Source organism: Capra hircus, chromosome 21 (assembly GCF_001704415.2).
Source record: "Capra hircus breed San Clemente chromosome 21, ASM170441v1, whole genome shotgun sequence".
NCBI lineage: Eukaryota > Metazoa > Chordata > Mammalia > Artiodactyla > Bovidae > Capra > Capra hircus.
The window spans coordinates 31,987,552-32,011,718 of record NC_030828.1 but is presented as its reverse complement, the minus strand read 5'-3'; the positions used below and the strand labels follow the sequence as shown (position 1 = coordinate 32,011,718).

At 37.9% G+C, this 24,167-nt stretch overlaps 1 protein-coding gene and 1 pseudogene across 2 annotated transcripts in view; one reads left to right on the top strand and one right to left on the bottom strand.

Moving 5' to 3' along the window:
• PEAK1 (pseudopodium enriched atypical kinase 1) overlaps positions 1-24,167 on the top strand; it is a 324,301-nt gene that overhangs the window by 122,167 nt on the left and 177,967 nt on the right. The window lies entirely within an intron of this gene.
• On the bottom strand, positions 7,493-7,881 carry LOC102189628 (annotated as a pseudogene).

Genomic DNA, 24,167 nt, shown 5'->3' with positions numbered 1-24,167 from the left:
CACCCAGCCTCTGGCAACCATCTTTCCATTGCTTTCCAGTTCTGTATAACTGGAATCATACAATATTTGTCTTTTTGTGACTGGCTTATTTTACTTAGAGGAATGTCTTCAAGATTTACCCATGTTGTAACATGTTGCAGAATACCCTTCCTTTTAAAGGATGAATGATACTCCATTGTATGTATATACCTCATTTTATTTATGCATTCACCTGTCAGTGGATGCTTAGGTTGCCTTCTCATTTTTTCTTTTATTAGTAGGTTTGCTATGAGTGAGTATACAAATATCTTCTCAAGACCTTGCTTTCAATTTTTGGGGGTATGTACCCAGAAGAGGAATTGCTGGATAATATTCTCATTTTTGTGGAACCATACTCTTTTCCACAGCAGCTCATATCGTTTTAAGTTCCCACCAATAGTGCCAAGGGTTCCATTTACTCCACATCCTCACCAACACTTGTTACTTCCTGTTTGTTTCTTCATTAGCAATCATCCTAATGAATGTGAGGTGGTGTCTCACTGTAGTTTTGATTGATTTTCATTTCCTAAATAAAGAGTAGTGTTTAATTTCTCTTGTGTGTATTGGCCATTTATATACCTTGGGAAAAATGTATTCAAGTTCTTAGCCCATTTTTGAACCGAGTTGTTTGGTTTTGTTGTTGCTGAGTTTTGAGAGTTCTCTGTATATTCTGGAGATTAATCCTTTATCAAGTACATGATATGCACATATGCAGATACTTTTTCCCACTCAGAGGGTTGTCTTTTAACTCTGAGTAGTGTTTTGATGCACAAAATTTAAAAATTTTCACAAAGTCCAGTTTGTTTATTTTCCCTTTGGTTGTCTGTGCCTTTGTTGTTATATCTAGAAATCACTGCAAGATCCAATGCTGTCAAACCTCTGCCCTATCTTCTACAAGTTTTATAGTTTTAGGTTTTACATTTAGATCTTTGGTCCCTTTTGAGTTAATTTTTGTATACGGTGTTAGGTAAGGGTTGAACGTCATTCTTTCGCATGATGGATATCCAGTTTTACCAGCATCATTTGTTGAAAAGACTGTCGCTTCCCCATTGAATAGTCTTGGCACCCTTGTCAAAAATTGTTTGACCATGTATACAAAGGTTTATATTTATTGTGTTCCATTGGTCTTTTTGTCTTTTTTAATGCTAGTGCCATGCTAGCATTGTCATAAATTTTTAAACCACAATGTGTAAGTTCTCTTGCTTTGTTCTTGTTTATTCAAGATTGTTTTGGCTCTTCAGAGTCCCTTGAGAACTCATATGAATTTTAGGATGACTTTTTCTATTTCTGCAAAAATATTATTTGAGATATTGATAGAGATTACACTGAATCTATAGATTGCTTTGAGTAGAATGGACATCTTAACACAACTAACTTTTCCAGCCCATTGAGATGGGATGTGTTTCCATTTATTGAGTTATTGCTTATTTTCATTCAGTGATTTTTTCTTTTTTGTAGTTTTCAGTGTACAGGTGTTTCATCTCTATGGTTAATTCCTATTTTATTCCTTTTGATATTACCGTAAATGGAATTGGTTTTGTTTTTTTCTTTTCAGATTGTCCATTGTTAGTTTATAGAAATGCAATTGATTTTTTTTTGTATGTGTTAATATTTATTTCTTTCTCTTGCCTAAGTTACTCTAAGTAGAACTTCCAGTACTGTGTTGAATAGAAGTGGCAAAAGCTGACATCTTTCATTTATTCCTGATCTTAGAGAAAGAACTTTCAGTATTTCGCCATTTTATGTTGTTCCCTGTGAGGTTTTTTTGTATATTGCTTTTGTTATGTTGAGATTAATTTCCTTCTGTTTTTAGTTTGTTGAGTGTTTTTATCAAGAAAGAATGCTGAATTTTGTCATCTCCTTTTTCTACATTGATTAAGATCATATTTTCCCCCCTTCATTCTATTAGTGAATGTTAGTTCATTCTATTAATGAAGGTTAGGAAGTATTTCCTCTAATTTGATTTTTAGGAAAAGTTTGAAAAGGACTAGTATTAGTTCTTATTTAAATGTTTGGTTGATTTCACCACTGAAGCCATCAGGCATAAGGCTTTTCTTTGTGGAGAAATTTTAAATTACTGATTCAATTTCTTTACTGTAGGTCTACTCATATTTTCTGTTTCTTTGTGATTCAGTCTTGGTAGGTTTTATGTTTCTAGGAATTTGTCCATTTCAGGTATGTTATCTAATTTGTTCATAGTACTTTTTTATAATCCCTTTTATTTCTGTAGAATTGGTACTAATGTCCCTACTTCCACCTCCCACCCCATGGCTCAGCAGATAAAGAATCCACCTTCAATGCAGGAGACACAGGAGATGCTGGTTCAATTCCTCGGTCAGGAAGATCCCCTGGAGAAGGAAATGGCAACTCACTCCAGTATTCTTGCCTGGAAAATCCCATGGACAGAGGAGCCTTGTAGGCTCCAGTCCATGTGGTCCCAAAGAGTTGGACACGACTGATGACTAACTACAGTGTCCCCACTTCCGTTTCTGATTTTAGTAATTTGAGTCTTCTCTCTTTTTCCTTTGTTCATCTAGCTAAATGTTTGTCAGTTTTGTTGATCTTTTTAAAGAACTAGTTTTTGGGTTCATTGATTTTTCTTTTTTTCTCTACTTCATCTATCTCTGCTCTAATCTTTATTATTTCCTTCCTTCTGCTAGATTTAGTTTTAGTTCTTTTTTTTTAGTTGTAAAGTTAAGTTGTTAATTTGAGATCTTTTCTGTTTTCAAATGTAAGCATTTATAGCTATAAAAATTCCCTGCATTCCATGAGTTTGGATATGTTATGCTTTCATTTTCATTCATCTCTAAGGATATTCTAATTTTCCATGTGATTTTTTTTCTTTGATCCATTGGTTGTTGAAGTGTGTGTTTAATTTCCACAAATTTGTGGATTTTCCAGTTTTACTTTTGTTGTTGGTTTTTAACTTCATTTGTGGCCTAAATTATGGTTTCTTCTGGAAAATGTCCAATATACACTTGAGAAGAATATGTATGTATATTCTGTTATTGTTGGTTAGAGCATTTGGTATTTGTGAGATATAGTTGGTTTATTGTGTTAAATCTTCTATTTCCTTTCTTACCTTCTGTCTGGTTGCTCCTGTCCATTATTATGAGTGGGATATTGAAATTTCCAACTATTATTATGTAATTGTCTATTTCACCTTTCGATTTTGTTATTTTTTTCTTCATATATTTTAATAGTCCATCAATAGGTGTTTAGTATTCATAATTGTATCTTTCCACTGTATTGAACCTTTTATTAAATATAATATGCTCTTCTTTAAGAGAAAATAGTATTTCAAAAAGCAATGAATCTTTAAGTTAATATACTTCCTCCTCCATCTGTAAAGTTAGATATTTTAAAAAGTTCCTAATTCTAAATGTATCACTTATAACTCTTATTTGTATAAACATCGACAAATAACATTGTTTATATCAAGTACTTCAAAATTCTTATTGGAGAAGTATTCACTGTTGAAGTTTTAGCTGGTAAAGGTATTTTTGCAGATAAAACAGGAAGAGAAACATTGTGTTTCTCCCTGTTTAAAAATAAGAATCAAAGTTGTTTAAACTGGGTGAATGTAGCTGTTAAACATAAGCCCATTCTCACTGTTCTAACATTTTGGTTTCTTATTAAAATAGATGTTCCTCCTGTAGACATAACTAACTGTACAGTAAGAAATCTGACCCACTGTTGGAATTTTTCAGTTCTGTTAATGACCTAATGATGCTTTATGCAGTGCTGTGCTGGAATTCAGTGGCCTACAATCTTGATGCAGTTTTTTTTTTTTTTTGTATTAAGGTGAGTCAGTTTTCAGTATTAAATAATTCCATGGTAACCTACACAGAGAATAGTTTCTGCTTAAATGAATCAGGAAATGGTAAGCCTTTAATAATAATAAGCTTAAGGTATTTGAATGTTTGAAAAGTGAGAGTTAATTAAACAGACTTGTCAGAAGATTGTATTTTTCTTCAAAGCAGCTGTTGTCTCCAAATCCAATAAAAGTGAAGATGCAACAGTTCTTACTATAATATTCCAAGGAGACTTTATTGACTTAGAACTGTCATTTTTCTCTTCTTCAGTACTGACCACTGTTTTTTTGTTATGTTTATGCAATGCTTATTATAATGTAATATTCTTTTATATGAGGAAATATACAGCTTAATAAAAACCTGGAAAACAGGCCATTGAGGTTATAATTTATTAGACATAGTTCTCAGCACCAGTGTTGCCTGCGCATATGAGCTATAAGGTCACCTTAAGGGGTATTCTTTGTAAGCTCAATCAGGGTTATTAAAGCCAGAGGAAAATTAATATTCAGTGCTTCTACTGTTTTATGTCTCACTTGACTTAGAAGCGCTTTAGGACCTTGGCCTACTTTAGTGCTATTCATTTGTTGGTAGTAATTATTAATTGATGCATTGGGATATGATGTCATCTGTTCTTGTTAACTAGTTTATTTTGTTTTTCATATCCTGCTTTGTGTGTATTATAGAATTGCATTGAGACACCAATTTTATTTTTATAAAGCCTTCTTTAATAGGTATAAATGTAAAGTACAGTTATTAGTTTACTTCCCTATAGTCATGAAAGAAGCAGGACCAAGTCCAGAATCTCATCTACCCTTGGACTAATGCCCAATATCCGTACTAGATATTGATAGTGTTTAATTTTTAATCGATACTATTGGTGTGCTGGATGGTGTATCACACTGCATATATTACATAAGAATTGTAAGTTTCCTCTCAAGACTTAACAGAACCACTTTTATAATGCATATGTTTATAGTGTTTTATATATTTTAGTATACATTCATATTATTTATATTTACTTTGTCCTCAGAACAGCCTTGGGAAATAAACATTATTATTTAGGTAAGCTGAGTTTCATCATGATTGAATGTTTTCCTTGTACAGAAATTCAGTTCTCTTCTTGTTTCCTTGTTAATCCTCTGTTTGGTTCTCTATAGAGAAAGCAATAATTATAAAATATTTCATGATTATAGATGTCAAGCTGCTGTAATACTAATAATCCCTTTTTGGTATAGCAGTGGTTATTTTTAGAACACTTTAATTTTATTACTTAACAAAAAAAAGAAAATTAGGAAAGCCGAGTTTGTGTTACGATACTTGCCACTGTTTTCTTTATTAGACTCATTCCTTCATTAGATACAAAGATCCTATTTCTGTGCCAGGTACTGGATTGGTTGCTAAAGTACAAAAATAGTCTCTACCCTCAAGGAGACCAGGGTATTAAGACACCGTTGGATGGCCCACCAGCCATGGAGAACGTGATATTCTCACATGGCAAATGTGATGCTGAGGCCACTGAAAAAAGCCTTTGTTTTTCCTATTAAAGAGGTAAAAGTGTGACTGACACTGTCCTTTTACTTGCCTTGAATGCAGAAGTAATACCTACGTGTACAGCAAACAACTTTGAAGCAACAAATCAACACAATTAATGGAGCAAAAGGAAAGAGCCTTGGTCTTTTTTTTTAATTTTTATTTTATATTGGGGTATAGTTAGTTTATAATCCACAATATATATTTTTAAAACCATTATACAACTTAATAGAAAAGCAAACAAACAATCAGAAAATTGAGAGAAGATCTGATTAGACATTTTTCCAAAGAAGATATTTGAATGTCTAAGTACAGGAAAAGGTGCTCAACATCACTAATCATCAGGGAAATGCAAACCAAAACCATAGTAAAACATCACCCACACCTGTTAGCCATTACCAAAAACCAAGAAATAGCAAGTGTTGGCAAGAACATGGAGAAAAGGCATCCATTATGCACTGCTGGAGGAAATTTCAATTAGGTAGTTATTATGGAAAACAGTATGGCGATTCCTCAAAAAATTAAAACTAAAACTATCATATAACCTAGCAGTTCCACTTCTTGGTGTTTATCCAAAGGAAACAAAATCACTATTTTGAAAGTATGTCTGCATCCCAGTGTTCAATGCAGCATCACTTACAACAGCCAAGACTGTTGTAATGGAGACGAGAGAGGAGATTTTTCTTAAAAGTGACATGTATACAATTAAATATTATTCAATAATGGAAAGAAGGCAGTCCTGTCATTTGTAACAATATGAATGGATCTTCAGGGCATTATACTAAGTGAAGTCAGACAAAGACAAATACCAATACTGTATGATCTCACTTACATATGAAATCTGAAAAAAAAAAGTCAAAAACAAAAACATGAAACCAAAGCCATAGGTACAGAGAGGAGATTGATGGTAGCCAGAAGCAGTGGGTAAAATGTGTAAAGGAAATCAAAAGCTACAAATTTCCAATTATAAAATAAATAACTCATGGGGATGTAATATACAGAATGGTGATTATAGTTAATATTACTCAATTTGAAAGTTGCTAAGAGATTTTTTTTTAACCGGTTATCTTTTCAGTTCAGTTCAGCCGCTCAGTCGTGTCTGACTCTGCGACCCCATGAATCGCAGCACGCCAGGCCTCCCTGTCCATCACCAACTCCCGGAGTTCACTCAGACTCACGCCCATCGAGTCAGTGATGCCATCCAGCCATCTCATCCTCAGTCGTCCCCTTCTCCTCCTGCCCCCAATCCCTCTCAGCATCAGAGTCTTTTCCAATGAGTCGACTCTTCCCATGAGGTGGCCAAAGTACTGGAGTTTCAGCTTTAGCATCATCCTTCCAAAGAAATCCCAGGGCTGATCTCCTTCAGAATGGACTGGTTGGATCTCCTTGCAGTCCAACGGACTCTCAAGAGTCTTCTCCAACACCGCAGTTCAAAAGCATCAATTCTTCAGCACTCAGCTTTCTTTTCTTTTTTCTTTTTTCAGCTTTCTTCACAGTCCAACTCTCACATCCATACATGACCACTGGAAAAACCATAGCCTTGACTAGATGGACCTTTGTTGGCAAAGTAATGTCTCTGCTTTTGAATATGCCGTCTAGGTTGGTCATAACTTTTCTTCCAAGGAATAAGCGTCTTTTAATTTCATGGCTGCAGTCACCATCTGCAGTGATTTTGGAGCCCCCAGAAATAAAGTCTGACACTGTTTCCACTGTTTCCCCATCTATTTCCCATGAAGTGATGAGACCAGATGCCATGATCTTCGTTTTCAGAATGTTGAGCTTTAAGCCAACTTTTTCACTCTCCTCTTTCACTTTCATCAAGAGGCTTTTTAGTTCCTCTTCACTTTGCCATAAGGGTGGTGTCATCTGCATATCTGAGGTTATTGATATTTCTCCCGGCAATCTTGATTCCAGCTTGTGCTTCTTCCAGTTCAGCGTTTCTCATAATGTACTCTGCACTGAAGTTAAATAAGCAGGGTGACAATATATAGCCTTGATATACTCCTTTTCCTGTTTGGAACCAGTCTGTTGTTCCATGTCCAGTTCTAACTGTTGCTTCCTGACCTGCATATAGGTTTCTCAAGAGGCAGGTCAGGTGGTCGATTGGGTGTTAATTCTCCAATAGTCTATGAAAGGATTTGGGGTGCTCGGCCCGTATCATGGTCAGGAATGCAGAGTGTGCCTTCTTCGGTGGTACTCTCTTGGCTGATCTTGTTTAAGATCCTTGTAAGAACAGCCACAGTTGAAAAGCACATAAGCTGCCAGCACCATAGAAAGGCCAGTGACACTCCCATTCTTCATGTTGAAATACTTGTTGTAATACCAGTAATAACCTCTTTGCAATATTCGAGCAATGCCTTTAGGGATAAAATCTCACATTAGTATCCAGCTTGGCAGCTCCCTTAATTTGACATCTAGGAGTTTCTTCTCCGTTAGTAGTACAGCTGACGCCATCTTGGAGTCCTGGCTGTCTGCTCCACTAGGAACTCTTCCCTGTTGAGCAAGGTTTAAGGCACACACAACAAAAAGTCTTTCCACGTTCTTCATAGGCTTTCTCACCACTATGAATTCTCTGATGCAGAAAAAGAGATGCATTTTTTCCAGATACAAATGTTTTTCTGTCACTGATTATTTTATAACTTGAATCCAAATCTGTATTCCAGCTTGTTTCTTCTCCCACAACCATTCAGGGGTCTTTTCCTTACTCCAATAACACAATTATGTCTGGTTTAGAAATGAAATGGCCCAGTGAGGTCAAGTTACTATAGTTCTCCATCATCCCATCTTGGTACGGTTTCTTCTGAAGAGGGTCAAATTCCCACTCATGAGGAAAGAACTGTGTAACCAACATCCCTAAATGTTATTGGCCCACAGGCCATGGCTTTAGATCTACAAGAGCTGGTCAGTCCTCAGAATTCCTTTACCAGAAAAAAAAAACAGAGTCCAGGAAACCCGGACTATCCCTCACAGACTCAGGCTGCCTCTGACACAGTTGTTTCCATGGCAGCCTCCTCGTTTCCTGCTTAGATGGATGCTAGTCACAAGCCATTGGCATCAAGGAGCAGGAAAAAACCCAAAGTGAAAGTCACCTGTTCCCGTGTAGCAAGTGCCATCTCAGAGCCTTGGTCTTCGATGAACATCTTGAGCCTCTGTACCAACCCTTGACTACCTATCTCTAGACTTCTTACATGGGGGGAAAAAAATCAATGCCCTATTTGTTTAAGTCACACATAAGTCAGGTTTTCAATTGTTGTTCAGTCCCTAAGTCATGTCCAACTCTTTGCAATCCCATGGATGGTGGCATGCCAGGCTCCTCTTTCCTTCACTATCTCCTGCAGTTTGCTCAGGTTCATGCCCATTGAGTTGGTGATACCATCTAACCGTCTCATCCTCTGCTGCCCCTTCTCCTTTGCCTTCTATCTTTCCCAGCGTCAGGGTCTTTTCCATTGAGTCAGCTCTTCACATCAGGTGACCAAAAGATTGGAGCTTCAGCTTCAGAATCATCCTTCCGATGAATATTCAGCATTGATTTCCTTTAGCATTGACTGGTTTGATCTCTTTGCAGAGCAAGGGACTCTCAAGAATCTTCTCTAGCCCCACAGTTTGAAAGCATCAATTCTTTGGCACTCAGCCTTCTTTATGGTCCAACTCTCACATCTTTACATGACTACTGGAAAAACCATAACTTTGAACATATGTACCTTTGTCAGCAGTGATGTCTCTGGTTTTTAATATGCTATCTAGGTTTGTCATAGCTTTCCATCCAAGGAGCAAGTGGCTTTTAATTTTTTTCTAACTTTCCTTTAATGGATGTTTAACACGTACACTACAGTACACAGTGATACAATGAATTCCCATCACCACCCAGCTGTAATAGTTGTCAATATTTGACTAACCTTGTAAATTCTCACACTTTCTCTGTTAATAATTAGAACTTAAGGAATTCTGTAACAAAAGTATGTGAAAATACTGTGGAAGCACAGACAAGACTGACTAACTTGGCCTGAGGTGGAGGGAGAGGCTTATCAGGAGAGACTTCACATAGGAAGTAACATCAGCAGAAAACTTAAGGGCGTAGGAAGTAACATCAGCAGAAAACTTAAGGGCAAGTAGAAAATGGAAGAAAGAGGTTGCTAGTAAAATTTATAGCATTTATAAAGGGCCTTTATGATACAGTCAAATAATGGGAAATAAATTGGTGTGGCTAGAATATAGAGTTTATTAGAGAAGAGTGTCAGTACGTGAGTTTAAAAAGATGATTTGATTCCAAGTCATAAAACAACGTACATACCATACCAAGAATTCTCAGAGTCATCTTACAGGTACCAGGAAATGAAGAGCGTAATTAGGTTTGGAAGAATAACACTGACGGTAATATCACCTGTGATTCTGGGGTAGAAAATAGAGGAGACAGTAGACTTTACCGATGGTCCAAATGATAGAAAGGGCTTCCCTGGTGACTCAGATGGTAAAGAATCCATCTGCAATGAGGAAGACCTGGGTTCGATACCTAGGTTGGGAAGACTCCCTGGAGGAAGGTATGGGAACCCACTCCAGTATTCTGCCTTGGAGAATCCCATGGACAGAGGAGCCTGGCAGGCTACAGTCCATGGGGTCACACAGAGTCGGACACAACTGAGCAGCTAAACACAACAAATGATAGAAAGGCATTTAGTGATAGTTGTAGTGGATTTGGGCAGGGGAGATAACTTTATAAGGTATTTCAGAGGAAGAATTAACATGATTTTTTCCCTGGATAGGACATGGAAAAGAGAGTCAAAGTCATCATGACTTGAGGAGATAAGATGGTGCCATTATTGGAGAAGTAATATAGCAGAAGACAGGATTAAGCAAAGTGCAGAAGATGAGCTTGGTCTTTGAAGTCTGAAGTGCTGATAGAACGTTCAGGTGGTGGTATCCAGGGGGCCCAAAGGAAATATAGGCCTGAACCTTAGGACAGTTTCAAACCAGAGAGTCCCATAACTTTTCTTTTCTGCCACATATTGCATTTGTCATATGTGTGTATGTTTACATACACATATATGTGGATACATATCCACATTTGATCCTCATTATGAATGGATTCCATATTTGCAAATCCATCTACTTGCTAAGATTTATTTAAACTCCCAAATCAATATTTGTGCTGCCTTCACAACCATTTGCAGACATAGGCAGAGTGACAAAAAAATTGAAATGCCTGAGGTTTACATTCTCAGCTGAGGTTGACATCTTGCCCTCTTGTTTCAACTCTCATATTATAAAGAAGTGTCTTTTTTGCCATCTCCTTCGTGCCATGTTTTTCACATTTTTAATGCTTTCTTGGTGGGTGATTTCACTGATTAACTCGGCCTCTGGGTTCTGTGCAGAAGTACTGTGTAGTGTGCCTGAGCACAAGAAAGTTGTGATGTTTACTGATGGTGAAAATACGTGTGTTAGATAAGCTTTGTTCAGTCAGGAGCTATACTCTTGGCCATGAGCTCGATTTTAATGAATCAACAGTATATACGCATGTAAGAAAAAAAAAATAAATAAATAAACATAAAAAAAAAAAAATAAATAAATAAAGTATCTCTAAACAAGTACACATTAAAAGAAATTACATATTGATAGGTTGATAAAATGTTGTAAGCAGAGGCTTGTAGAAACTTATCCCTGTTTTCCATTTCCTAGAAGGGATGAAAGTATAGCATTCACCAGTTCAGTGTTGGCAAAAACTTTGTAGAACATAACTACCGCACATTGCAAGAATCCACTGTGTGTGTGTGTGTGTGTGTAAATCTGCTACTCTTTTATGAATAATCCTTGCATGTGTACAGTTATTAGTCCCAATTTGTGCTTGAGATTATGATCCCAAGAAATATATCTCTCTCTTTTCCTGTTAAAAAAATAAATCTGTTTCAGAGAAAACCAGTTTGCTTTTGCAGATGGATGATTCCATATTCCCTCAGCCAGTAGGTCTTTCATAAGATGGAATAGTGCAGAAACATAGGTGACACTGACAGAGTCTAAACAATCATCTGCAGCACGCTTGGGCATGACATGTTTGTCAGCATCGTATTGGTAGGCTGCCAGTTTCTGTTATAGTGATGCTTTCTCTTCAGCAAACCAGCAACATTTCCAGTCCCTATTCTCTTAGAGAAGTTTGTTTTTACAGTGGTAGTCATGTGTGCGGGGATTTCATAATCCAAGACTAGTGTTTGTGCATTCATATCTGTCAATTTGCTTAAATACCACAGCCCAAAAGAATTTTTTAACCTTTCATTCATGAATGTTAGTTCATATCAGTAGGGGTATTTTAAAATGACAGGTATGATGTGAGAGTGAGAATCATCTATATCTTCTGATATAACATCAGCATTGTGTTGCAAATTCACATTCACCTTTGTGTCTCTCTTTTTAAATTGTCTGCAAAGCTGAAAGCAGGGAATTCGCATTTACAGTCAAGGACAAGAAAACACACAACTCCATGCAAATGAATGTTAAGCTCCCAAATACTTCTGTGCTTGTTTACATAAATCTGTTTCCTAATCACCTTTTCTCTTGGTATAGAAGATGTGCCCAGGGTTGTTACTACCTAATACAGATATACTGTCGAGTATATAAAGTAACCAATCAGAAGTCCACTTCGAGATGCTTCAGTTTAGGGTGGCTGGTTTACTTGTTCTATTTATTCTTCTAATGTGATCCTCTTCTGACTGTTGCGTGGTTATCGTATTAGGGTGAGTCTTACCTGTTTTTACTGCAAGCAGTAGATTTTGTGTCTTGAAGTACAGTTCAGAAATAACAGCATTTCTTTCCCTTCTTATTATTGGTGATAACCTTAGTTTTTATTCTTCATATGAGTCTACCTCATGCATCTGTTCTTCTTCTGTATTATAACTAATGTATTTAAGTTTCAGGATTGATATTCTTGAATTCTGCATTCAGAAAGCAGGGTATTTACAATTGAATTGTGTAATTCTGTGAATTGACTCTGTGAATTGATGTTGAGTTTTCTATATTTCCATTTTCCACTGCTGATTTGGAGCAACCTAGCATTCCAATATTAATGATTATTTAAGGAGATTGACTAGCCCTTGAACTAACTGAAAGAAAGTCTCTGTTACCTTGTTCCAATTTCAGTGAACTATTGTGCTATATAGAGATATGTTATAATTTCAGGGTTTTATGTAGAGTTCTTCAGTACATGGTAACCAAGTGGGAATACCTTCTGAGACTTATAAAAATGCAAGAGATTAACTAAAAGATGAAAATATCTTTCTCGATATCTCCCTAATTGAAGTACAGGGTAGTATCTATAAATGGCAATTAAATCATATAGTTTCAGAGAAAACTGTTTAAAAATCTTTGGTGATTTATTGATTGTGTCTCTAAATCATTTTATATTGATGGCTGTATTCATGAGTTTATATTAGCTGTTTATTATCCTCCAGTCTTTTCTTACATGTGTCTCCTTTAATGTGTCCATTTCCATCTCTGTTTTACTCACTCAAATACTTTAATTTCTTTTCTTCAACAATCTGTGAACAGTCTCTCCTCGTATCCCCAGATCAAGACTTTTTTCTAAAGAAGTACTGAGTAGTTGCCCTTCTCACTGGCTTTGTATGTATAAATTGTTTGCTGTTTGTTATTAGTTTGCTTAGTTTCAGTTCAGTTTAACAAAAATCTCCCGAGTGCTTGTTGTGATGATGTGTGAGCTTAGTGGGGTAGGAAAATGTACTCTGGAGGCTTCCCAGAGAAGGTGATCCTGGACCTGAATCTGGAAGAACAAGTAAGAATTTCCTATTCATGGAAGGAGCATAAGTTTATATTGGCTAAGAGAATAGCATGGAAGTCTGACAAGTAGTTCAGTATGGCTGTAGTGTGATGAAGTGGGAGATAGGAAAAGAAGATGGATAGGCTTGAGCCAAGTCATGGAGGGCTTTATGTGTCATACATGGGCATTTATTTTGTGGGTGAACCTGGACTTTATCCTTATCCTGTGAATAATAGCTTTTGAAGAGTTTGACAGGTGTGGCAGGATTTTCATTTTAGAGTGATCATTTTGATGGGAATATGGCAAATGACTTTGAGGTAGGGTAAGAGTGCATGCATAGAGGAGAGTAAACCAGATAGATTACTGATTCAGTCATATTGAGAGACAGTGCCCTGGATTTGGATACCATTAATAGGGGTGAAGTTGAGGACATAGACATGAAAAGTGTTTAGAGTAGAAATGAATCAGACATTTAAAGTAATTAGTGAAATGTGAGATTACTGTCAGACTTTGATTTGAGTGTCTAAGTGGCTGTGGTGCTGTTAATAACCATAGCAGGGAATTTAAAGAAGGAATAGATGTTAGGAAAAGTTTTTGATGTATTGTACCTATAGTACTTTCAAGTGGAAGCATATAGAAAGCAGAATGTAGGCATCTGATGCTCAGATGAAAGGTTAGGATTAGAGATATTCATGTGGGGATCCTTTCTGTCCTGGTTGGAGCACAGAGAATGTGGGTAGATGTGAAGTAGGCAGAAAGCTGAGCCCTAAGGGGAAAGGAATGGAGAAGAAACTGGCAACCCACTTCAGTATTTTTGCCTGGAAAATCCCATGGACAGAGGAGCCTGGCAGGCTACAATCCAAAGGGTCGCAAAGAGTCAGAAAGACTGAGCAGCTAAATTAGAAAGGGAAAAGGGAAAGAGGAACCCAAGGCAGAAACTGAGCAGGAAAAAGCTCGGTGTCTTTGCTTGAAAAGAGAACACAGGAGGACAGCTTTATCCTCTTGTATCCTCGGGAAAACCTTGAATAATATAGATACTTTGTAAATGTTTGCTAGTTATTTTATTTAGCTGGAAAGCACCTCATTTACTTTGAGATTTTATTTTATCTTTTACCCAATTCCATGACGTGACAAGAAATATTTTAAAATTCATATCGTTTCATGAGCACCTACTGTGTACCTTGCTTCTGCTGCTGTGCTTAGTCATATCCAGCTCTTTACGACCCCATGGACTGTAGCCCAACTATAATGCCAGGCTCCTCTGTCCGTGGGATTTTTCAGGCAAGAATACGGAAGTAGGTTGTCATTTCCTCCTCCAGGAGATATACCTAGGCACTGTGTTAAATATTTAATACACGTTATCGGATTTTATCCTTCAAATAATCCTACAAGGGTAGGTTTTATTATTTTTCCAATTTGTTTTGGAGAACTTGAGAATAAGAAAGATTTAGTGCCTTTGTCAACTTTTTCACGTGTCATGTAACTCCAGATTTCATTTTCTTAACCATCAATGATCTATTATGTGTTTAGGCCAAAAGATAATTTGAAAGTCTCCTGTTCTGGTTCCATTGTGATAATTATTCTGACCCAAAGGCACTGATTTATACTAAATTCTGCCTTGTCAGTCTTATGTAGATTAGTACGGTAGTTGGACATGTCTTTGTTCCTGAGTGCAATACGGCTTTACCTAATTCTTCTTATCTTTCTGGGGCACTATTTCTTTATTAGTATTAGCAGTTTGCACTAGATGACTACTAAATTGCTTAATGTTGTAAAATCCTTTAAGTCCATTATTTTGAAAAATTCAAAAACAGGCGTTGCTTAACATCTACTAACAGATTTTAGAGATCTACAGGATAATTACTGGGTTTCATGACTCAACTAAAATTATATGTAAAATATGATGCATGTGTGTGCCTTTTTCTGGGCATGCAATTCATAGCTTTCATCAGATTCTCATAGTTGTGTATAATACCTCACCACTCACCCTTCACTCAAAAGATTAAGACATATAGCTCTAAAAACATCTGTGCATACTGCTTTGTGCAGTCCTATCCTGACTAGTTAAGCCCTCTTTAACAAAGTATTGTTACTCATTGAAAGTAATGTTTGAGGTAAGGTTACTTTTTTAAGGGCTTCCCTAGTGGCTCAGACAGTAAGGAATCTGCCCACAGTGTGAGAGACTTGGGGGTTTTCTTAAGGCTATTTAAACCTATACTGTTTTCTAAAGTAAAACACCCCTTGGATATTTTATCTATTAAAAAAAAAGTCCATTAAATAGAATGAGTGTTGTGGTAAGTACTGCCTTATAGTAAATTTTAAAATGCTCAGTTTTAAAGTATGAGTCAAATGACCTTCACTAACACACATTTCCCATGTTGCATCATCCTGTAGGAAAAGAATACTTGAGGCCCATTCCTAGGAAAGAAAAGGAAGCAATGACATAATACCTAGAGTTGGTGCCAGTTAAACTGGGTTTGTACTTTTTCTTTTCTTAATGTAACACGTTTATTCTAATCTTGGGTCTCTCTCTCTTTCTTTTCAGTCTCTTGCTTTATTCTAGCAGCAGATCTTATAACTGTAAACTCTGCCTTAGTGTGGAAGAGACAGAGATTAATAAGACATGCCCCTTTCTAGGGATTTGTCATATCTGTGAATATGAACAACAGAATGATAAAAAGCTAGATAAAAGTTACATTTCCAGATAAGAAGCTTGAGAGGTCTGGTAAATTGCTCAAGGTAAAAAGCTAGTAGGTAGTCAGACCAGAATTCAAATTCAGATTTGTTGACTCCAAACCCCATTTGCCTTCCATTTTTGTCACACTGCTCCTCACTTTCACTTTTCACTTTCATTCATTGGAGAAGGAAATGGCAACCCACTCCAGTATTCATGGCTAGAGAATCCCAGGGATGGGGAGCCTGGTTGGCTGCCATCTGTGGGGTCGCACAGAGTCGGACATGACTGAAGCAACTTAGCAGCAGCAGCAGCAGCAGCAGCACAACTTCTTGTAACTGAAGTGGAGGGACCAGGACCTCATATATTTAATTTAATAAACATTTCTGATAAAGTAAAAGGAGAGGAAACATTCTCTATTCCCCTAAAGTTTAGGAAATTAGAGAAGGAAAATAATATTTGTACAGCACTTAGTATGTGCCAGGTACTGATATAGGGTCTTAATATGAGCTAGATCATTTCAGTTCAGTTCAGTTCAGTTCAGTTCAGTTGCTCACTTGTGTCCAACTCTTTGCGGCCCCATGAATTGCAGCACGCCAGGCCTCCCTGTCCATCACCAGCTCCTGGAGTCCACCCAAACTCACGTCCATCGAGTCAGTGATGTCATCCAGCCATCTCATCCTCTGTCATCCCCTTCTCCTCCTGCCCCCAATCCCTCCCAGCATCAGAGTCTTTTCAAATGAGTCAACTCTTCGCATAAGATGGCCAAAGTATTGGAGATTCAGCTTTAGCATCAGTCCTTCCAAAGAACACCCAGGACTGATCTCCTTTAGAATGGACTGATTGGATCTCCCTGCAGTCCAAGGGACTCTCAAGAGTCTTCTCCAACACCACACTTCAAAAGCGTTAGTTCTTCGGCACTCAGCTTTCTTCACAGTCCAACTCCCACATCCATACATGACCACTGGGAAAACCATAGCCTTGAGTAGACAGACTTTTGTTAGCAAAGTAATGTCTCTGCTTTTTAATATGCTATCTAGGTTGGGCATAACTTCCCTTTCAAGGAGTAAGTGTCTTTTAATTTCATGGCTGCAATCACTATCTGCAGTGAATTTGGAGCCCAAAAATATAAAGTCTGACACTGTTTCCACTGTTTCCCCATCTATTTCCCATGAAGTGATGGAACCAGATGCCATGATCTTTGTTTTCTGAATGGTGAGCTTTAAGCCAACTTTTTCACTCTCCTCTTTCACTTTCATCAAGAGGCTTTTTAGTTCCTCTTCACTTTCTGCCATAAGGGTGGTATCATCTGCATATCTCCTGGCAATCTTGATTCCAGCTTGTGCTTCTTCCAGCCCAACGTTTCTCATGAGGTACTCTGCATAGAAGTTAAATAAGCAGGGTGACAATATACAGCCTTGACGTACTCCTTTTCCTATTTGGAACCAGTCTGTTGTTCCATGTCCAGTTCTAACTGTTGCTTCCTGACCTGCATACAGGTTTCTCAAAGAGGCAGGTCAGGTGGTCTGGTATTCCCATCTCTCAGAATTTTCCACAGTTTATTGTGATGCACACAGTCAAAGGCTTTGGCATAGTCAATAAAGCAGAAATAGATGTTTTTCTGGAACTCTCTTGATCCAGCAGATGTTGGCAATTTGATCTCTGGTTCCTCTGCCTTTTCTAAAACCAGCTTGAACATCAGGAAGTTCACAATTCACGTATTGCTGAAGCCTGGCTTGGAGAATTTTGAGCATTACTTTACTAGCATGTGAAATGAGTGCAATTGTGTGGTAGTTTGAGCATTCTTTGGCATTGCCTTTCTTTGGGATTGGAATGAAAACTGACCTTTTCCAGTCCTGTGGCCACTGCTGAGTTTTCCAAATTTGCTGGCATATAGAGTGCAGCACTTTCACAGCATCATCTTCCAGGATTTGAAATAGCTCGACTGGAATTCCATCACCTCCACTAGCTTTGTTCATAGTGATGCTTTTTAAGACCCACTTGACTTCACATTCCAGGATGTCTGGCTCCAGGTGAGTGATCACACCATCATGATTATCTTAATCGTGAAAGACTTTTTTTTACAGTTCTTCTGTGTATTCTTGCCACCTCTTCTTAAGAGGCTTCTGTTAGGTCCATACCATTTCCGTCTTTTATTGAGCCCATCTTTGCATAAAATGTTCCCTTGGTATCTCTAATTTTCTTGAAGAGATCTCTAGTCTTTCCCATTCTGTTGTTTTCCTCTATTTCTTTGCATTGATCGCTGAAGAAGGCTTTCTTATTCCTCCTTGCTATTCTTTGGAACTCTGCATTCAGATGCTTATATCTTTCCTTTTCTCCTTTGGTTTTCACTTCTCTTCTTTTCACAGCTATTTGTAAGGCCTCCCCAGAGAGCCATTTTGCTTTTTTGCATTTCTTTTTCTTGGGGATGGTCTTGCTCTCTGTCTCCTGTACAATGTCAGGAACGTCCGTCCATAGTTCATCAGGCACTCTATCAGATCTAGTCCCTTAAATCTATTTCTCACTTCCACTGTATAATCATAAGGGATTTGATTTAGGTCATACCTGAATGGTCTAGTGGTTTTCCCTACTTTCTTCAATTTAAGTCTGAATTTGGCAATTAGGAGTTTATGATCTGAGCCACAGTCAGCTCAGATCAAAAACAAGCTCCTGATCTTGTTTTTGCTGACTGTATAGAGCTTCTCTATCTTTGGCTGCAAAGAATATAATCAATCTGATTTCGGTGTTGACCATCTGGTGATGTCTATGTGTAGAGTCTTCTCTTGTGTTGTTGGAAGAGGGTGTTTGCTATGACCAGTGTGTTTTCTTGGCAAAACTGTATTAGGCTTTGCTCTGCTTCATTCCGTATTCCAAGGCCAAATTTGCCTGTTACCCCAGGTGTTTCTTGACTTCTTACTTTTGCATTCCAGTCCCCTATAATGAAAAGGACATCTTTTTTGGGTGTTAGTTCTAAAAGGTTTTGTAGGCCTTCATAGAACCATTCAACTTCAGCTTCTTCAGCGTTATTGGTTCGGGCATAGCCTTGGATTACTGTGCTAATGAATGGTTTGCCTTGCCGACGAACAGAGATCATTCTGTCGTTTTTGAGATTGCATCCAAGTACTGCATTTTGGACTCTTCTGTTGACCATGATGGCTACTCCATTTCTTCTAAGAGATTCCTGCCCACAGTAGTAGATATAATAGTCATCTGAGTTAAATTCACCCATTCCAGTCCATTTTAGTTTGCTGTCAATGTTCACTCTTGCCATCTCCTGTTTGACTACTTCCAATTTGCCTTGATTGATGGACCTGACATTCCAGGTTCCTATGCAATATTGCTCTTACAGCATCGGACCTTGCTTCTATCACCAGTCACATCCACTCCTGGGTATTGTTTTTGCTTTGGCTCCATCCCTTCATTCTTTCTGGAGTTATTTCTCTACTGATCTCCAGTAGCATATTGGGCACCTACCAACCTGGGCAGTTCCTCTTTCAGTATCCTATCATTCTGCCTTTTCATACTGTTCATGGGGTTCTCAAGGCAAGAATACTGAAGTGGTTTGCCATTTCCTTCTCCAGTGGACCACATTCTGTCAGACCTCTCCACCATGACCCACCCGTCTTGGGTGGCCCCACATGGCATGGCTTAGTTTCACTGAGTTAGACAAGGCTGTGGTCTGTGTGATTAGATTGACTAGTTTTGTGTGATTATGGTTTGTGTGCCTGCCCTCTGATGCCTCTGGCAACACCTACCATCTTACTTGGGTTTCTCTTACCTTGGACGTGGGTTATCTCCTCACAACTGCCCCTCCTGACCTCTGACGTGGGGTTGCTCCTCCCTGCTGCCACCCCTAGCCTCTGACGTGGGGTAGCTCCTCCCAGCCGCTGCCTCTGGCCTCGGATGTGGGGTAGCTCGTCTCGGCCGCCGCCCCTGGCCTCAGACGTGGGGTACCTCCTCTCCTCTCCTCTCGGCCTGATCCTCTTGGCCGCCACCCCTGACCTCGGACGTGGGGTAGCTCCTCTCGGCCACGCTTCTGTGAGGTCCCTCGCAGCCGGCGCGCTTCTGCCGCGTGGTCCGTCGCGCGGACCTGAATTGCCCTGAATCACGTAGCTAGTAAGAAACAAAAGCAGATTTGAAACTCTTTATTGTGAAAGGTTAGATAGGATTTACATCATACCTGTTGACTTAAAATTGAATGTCACACAAATCAAGTGAATAGCTGGACAGTTTGATCTAAGCTCCTTTTGTGATTTGTGCCATTTCTCAGTTCATTTCTGTTCACTCACTCAGTCATGTCCGATTCTTTGCACCCCATGGACTGCAGCACACCAGGCTTCCCTGTCCATCACCAGTTTCTGGAGCTTGCTCAAACTCATGTCCATCCAGTCGGTGATGCCATCCAACCATCTCATCCTCTCTCATCCCCTTCTCCTGCCTTTAATCTTGCCCAGCATCAGGGTCTTTTCTAATGAGTCAGCCCTTTTCATCAGGTGGCCAAAGTATTGGAGCTTCAGCTTCAGCATCAGTCCTTCCAATGAATATTCATGACTGATTTCCTTTAGGATGGACTGGTTGTATCTCTTTGGAAGTCCAAGGACTCTCAAGAGTCTTCTCCAACACCACTATTTAAAAGCATCAATTCTCAATGCTCAACTTTCTTTATTGTCTAGCTCTCACATCCATACATGACTACTGCCAAAACTATAGCTTTGACTATACAGACCTTTGTCAGCAAAGTAATGTCTCTGCTTTTTAACATGTTGTCTAGGTTGGTCATAGCTTTTCTTCCAAGGAGCAAGTGTCTTTTAATTTCATGGCTACACTCACCATCTGCAGTGATTTTGGAGCCCAAGAAAATAAAGTCTCTCACTGTTTCCATTGTTTCCCCATCTCTTTGCCGTGAAATGATGGGAACAGATGCCATGATCTTCGTTTTTTGAATGTTGTTTTAAGCCAGGTTTTTCACTCTCCTCTCACTTTCTTCAAGAGGCTCTTTAGTTGCTCTTTGCTTTCTCCCATAAGAGTGGTGTCATCTGCGTATCTGAGGTTATTGATATTTCTCCTGGCAAAAAAAAAGTGTCATTTGTAAACATTCTTAACTGGACTGTTAACATTTAAGTCATCTTCACCAAAGTAATATTTACATTTTCTTAATAAGCTTTCCATTCCAGTTTGTAAAGGTAATTGTCTAAACTGTAGTGAAGACAGTTTAAATTCACAAAACAGTAAATGGCATCACGTGATAGAAGGGATTTTGAGGTAAGAGTCTCTGATCTGTGTCCTTCCTGCTCCCAAATTTCCTACTGACTTGTGTTATCTACCAGTCTCTTAGTCTACTTTTGGACTCGTTTTGTGAGATGAGAGGGTTGAGTTAATTGTTCCCTAAGTCTCTTACAACTATGAAATTATCGCAAGAGTAAATAGATTTTTTAATGTGCTTCATATGTAAATATCAATGTACTTTTAGAGATGAGACATCTTTAGAGATCATCGAACTGAATCCTCCCATATGATAGATACAGAAACTAAGACCCTTATGTTTGTATGACACTTTAAACATCCAAAACTCTCTCACCTGCCTTAATCTCATACAAGCTTCACCACAATCTTGTATCTTTATTGTACAAAAGAGCAATTGAATTGGTCTAGGGTCACATAGCTGAGCCTAAACTAAATGATTGACTAAACCTAGAGTTTTCTTTTTTTTCTTGCTGTAGTGGGATTAATTATATCTTTGTAATGAAGTCTTACTGCAGGAAAAAGTGAGAATTTAGTGGTTTATGAAATAAATCCAAGCAGGAAAAACAAGCGTTTCCTAGTATAAATGTAGTAGTGACAAGCAGTATAAATAGCAGGAACAAAGGGAGAAGGGAATGGCAAAAACTCAGATCTGCATAGATTTAATCTTTGTTTTCTTTTTTTCCTGGATGAGGAGTGGGTGTAATGGACTTTTAATACTTTTGTGTTTAACAGTAGTGTACTACTTGAATTGCTTTATCCACAATGAAGTAATTCATAGAGAAACTGTACTTTATAATCAAATACTTAATTCTCCTAAAAGAAAAGGGCAGAACGAGAGGGTAACAGGTAGGAAGGCTAGGGGTCTCCGAATGGAGGAAATAGGCTGCAGGTGTCAGACATTTTTTTATCTCTCTCTCAAGCGGCAGGAGGAAATAAACTACAGGTGTCAGACTTTTGGCTTCCTTGGTAGGTCAGTTGGTAAAGAATCCTCCTGCAATGTGGGAGACCCAGATTCAATTCCTGGGTTGGGAGGATCCCTTGGAGAAGGGATAGGCTATCCACTCCGGTACTCTGGCCTGGAGAATTCCATGGACTGTAGTCCATGGGGTCGCAAAGAGTCAGACACGACTGAGTGACTTTAAATGTAAAAAATAGGCTATAAATTACCTAGGGAAAACTTAAGACAGTTAAGTCAAAAGGATATAAGGCAAATGAGCAAATAAATATGTGTGGGAAGCTAAATTTTACTGAAAATTATTTCATTATTTCACTGCCTTTAGTGATGTGAGCTCAGTTTTCTTTCCTATTTCCACTTAGTAGTTTTGGGAGTATTAACTGTCCCCGTGCCAGTGATCTTGCTGTACAGATCAGTAGATTCCTTTACTTTGGTAGCTTTCTATAAACAATATATATATATATTTTTTTTAACATAATATATATTTTTTAATTGGAAAAAAATTATATTAAAACTAGTTTATGGATGTTAGTCATTATTCTTTTACAGTTCTGGTTCCCCAATTGTCTTTCCTTTAAAAGGAGGTAATTTTCTAGATTACATGGTGTGATGGTGCTTACTCTGTGGATGTGAAAATTTGGTCATTAATAAAATCTCTTTTTTTATTCTATGTTAAAGTTTTTAATAAACTGTATTTTCTAGAACTAATAAATGGAAGGAGAATCTTCCATATGTTTTATCAAATGAAGAAAACAATAAAGGATGTAATAGATGTACAACAAAATTTAAAGCAACATTAAATAAGATTTTACTTAAATTAGAAAAGAAAATGTTCTTCTTGAAAGCTTTTTGCCTTAGGAGTCTTTAATTTTAAAGATTCTCTTGTCCTGCGAGCTGACGTTTCTCCCACATGCCCTTTCCTACAGAGCTCCACCTTTTAGCTAACTCCCATTCTAATACCATCAGATCCATGGTATTCAGGGAAATGGCATTTGAGGAAAACTTAAATTCTCAGTTTTGTATCTGACCTCAAAACATGTGCAAGGGTATTTTTCAACCATTGCTTATAAGGTTCTTTAAAGGAAAAAAAATGAAAAGACCACTTCAGAGTAGGTGAAATTTAGTTTTGGTTTTGAGATATCTCTAGAACTAGTCTCCTAGAGACTTTAATCATCTGACATAAACAGTTTTTTATTGAGTTGTACCTATTATAATATGACTCTGTCTTGCTTACCCAGACTACAGTAAGTTTTAAGGACTACAATTAACTTCTCATTGGCCAGCTATGATTTAGTGGTCATAATAAAGTTATGTTTAGCTGAGGGCTTAGAATTTTTTTAAGTGATCGGACTTTTTTTTTCCCTGTGATTTGTCAGTTTCCTTTGTTTGGCACTAGGGTTAAAGAGCCAGGCTTCCAGTCTGGTGCCTCATTCATTTTAAAACATTCTCTCAGTACAGGAATGGTTGAGAAGACATGGGTTTACTCCACTAAGCTTTTTAATTTCTTAAACTACTTCTATAAGAAAATTGGGCTCCCCAGTGGCTTGATGGTAAAGAATCTGTCTGTAGTGGGGGAGCTACATGAGGCATGGATTGGATCCCTTGGTTAGAAAGATCCCCTGGAGGGGGCGTGGCAACCTTCTCTAGTATTCTTGCCTAGAGAATCCCATGGACAGAGGAGCCTGGCGGGCTGCAGTCCATGGAGTCGCGAAAAATCAGACACGACTGAAGTGACTTAACACACCCATAAGGACATTATTGAAACACTTTTTTTCAGCCTTGTTTAGAAATTTGGTAACAGTAAAAAACTGTTGTGCAATGATATTGATTCAATATTAATATAGATTTGCTTTCTTCTATGGAGTTTAGTTTCTATATCAGGGTACTTTCTAAGAATGAGATAAGTTCTTATAGATGTATGGAAATTTGAGGAACTCTCAACTCCTTTTCAATGTCATCTTTAGTAAATCTGAGGATGGCAGTGAGGGAAATAGAGATATTGATTTTTGTGTGTGTGTGTGTGTGTGTGTGTATTTACATGTGTGATCTCAACACTGAGGAAATTCAATAAAGTAAATTTTGCATCTTCCTTAAAGGTTAACATAGCAGTGGAATTATAAGGAAATATTAATTAGCTTTCCTTTTCCAAATGTACTGCTGTTTAACAGTTAT